Genomic DNA, 2,140 nt, shown 5'->3' with positions numbered 1-2,140 from the left:
CACGAGAAGAACGTCTCATTCTGTGATGTTGTGTGAAGCCGCTGAGAAACAAACATGCATAGCCTCTCTCGCTTTGTCTTCTCCACACGCCTCCCTGTCACGCTCGCTCCCTCTCCCTCACTTTCACACATACTCGCGCTCAAAAGTGCAATCTCCAGCATGTGCACACGCTCACACACGGAGAAGATGCTGACCCCTCTGTTTACTGTGGATACTGGAGTTGTCGAACCAGCAAAACCACCTCTCAAGCACCTCACTTTCACTCCCTCCTCTTCTTCCTCTTCTGAAGTAAACCCCCCCCCCCGCCCCCTTAGCCCCCCCCGCAGCCCCTCCAGCATCATGATGGGACTAATATCCCCGTAGAGATCTGAGTTATAACAAGTTGACCTTCACATTAAAATCTCATCAACTTCCCATCTCCCTCTCCACCTCCCTCTCTCCTTCTCTATCTGCCCTTCATCTCTCTGCCTCTCTGTTTGTCTTTTCTGTCAGTTCTGCACTGTAAATGCTTTACTGCATTGTTTTATGTCACTGTCTATAAATCACGTTGTTAGAATTTACTGTTGTTGCTAGTATCTCTTTGAAATATCTCTGTAGTTGACTGCTGATATGCGTGCCTTGTCTTGTCTTGTCTTGTCTTGTCCCGGCCTCTACGTCAATATTATGATCTGGTCTTATTATTATTATTATTATATATTCGCTACTAATGGTGTTCAGGCAGTGAATGTGGGAGAAGGATGTAGAGCAGAATAAACACAACTAAGGATAGTTTGGTCCATTAGATGACTGGAGAAATTTAAACTAATATAAAAGTATTTGCTGCCAAACATGCTGCTGTGGCGGGAAAAACATTGAGGTTCATGTTTGTATAATTTTATTGAGTTTTTACATATTAAACGACTTTCGTGTTTTCATGAATTTCATATGGTTACAATTTTCAAGTGGCAGATGAAGTTCTTCAGTGGTCGGTAATTTGTTTCTAAACCGCTTTACACTACTGAGAAGTGTCAAATGGAGGCAAATATCACAGAAAATGCAGCCTGTAATGGTGTTTAAAAAAATAAATAAATCCAACTAGGTAATTTTTTCACATGATGTATATCTGATGTCGACTCTTGACTCCTTTTACACAACCTTTTCTCCAACCTTGACAGCATCTGCCTCTGTGTAACTGAAACTCCAGCACTCACTGGTGGGAGTTGTACATGCAGTCCATCATTCACTGTCACTGTGACATGATATCATCCCTCTTCTTCAGTGCTGCCTCCTCTTCCTCTGTCACTGTCCTCCTCTGCTTCTAGCTCGCCTCAATCTCTCATTCTCACCCCTTCCTCTCCCTCTCTCACTCTAGCTCACGCCCTGAGGTCAGAGTGTGCTGTAGACTATTGATATCGTTACTAAAAATATAGGATTCCTCCACCAGCCAGCTAAAAATAGAGTAAGGGACACGGACCACAGGAGACAAAGGAGGAGGAGAAGGCAGGAGGAGTGAGGGAGGGAGAGGTTACTAGCTATACACATAGACTGGTAGTCATCTGCGCTCATAATGGGAGATTAAATGAAAGTGTTTGACCGGTCTTGCATGAAGTTCAATATTGAGAGCATGTGATATACTGTGGCTTTTTTTTTTAAACTTATATCTGTTCAAACTTAACGCTTTAAATCTGTCAAATCTGGGGCTGAGGTTTCCACCTGCCTCTCCTCTGCAATCCATATCAAACTGCATCTCACTCTCTTTCTGCTTCTCTTTACTTTTGCAAACTTTTATTTCATTGTATATTCTTTCTTATTGTTACGTTTACTGTACAATGCTATTCTGTATACAAGTACAGTACTGTACTTGGGCTACAACGTTCACATTTTATGAATCATCTATACCTCTAATTTAAAGAGAAATCAGATGAGTAGTTTTTAGAAGCATTTATTTGTATGATGTTTTTTGTTTAGGTTAAGGAGACTCAGAGTTTTACAGACTAGTATTTGTATATTAACACATTTACAGAAACATTAATTGAAACGAATACACACACAACAAATAGAAATATAACAAAAGAAAAACAGTACATAAAAATAATGAAAATGTAACTATACAGCCCCAAAAAACGAGATAAAAATAAGTTTTGAAATGTTTTTGCACATT

Source organism: Brachyistius frenatus, unplaced genomic scaffold, assembly GCF_029030835.1.
Source record: "Brachyistius frenatus isolate BFR_SWC_R1_liver_20210118 unplaced genomic scaffold, ASM2903083v1 Contig_20, whole genome shotgun sequence".
In the NCBI taxonomy this organism is placed as follows: domain Eukaryota; kingdom Metazoa; phylum Chordata; class Actinopteri; family Embiotocidae; genus Brachyistius; species Brachyistius frenatus.
Note: the sequence above shows the minus strand (reverse complement) of the source record.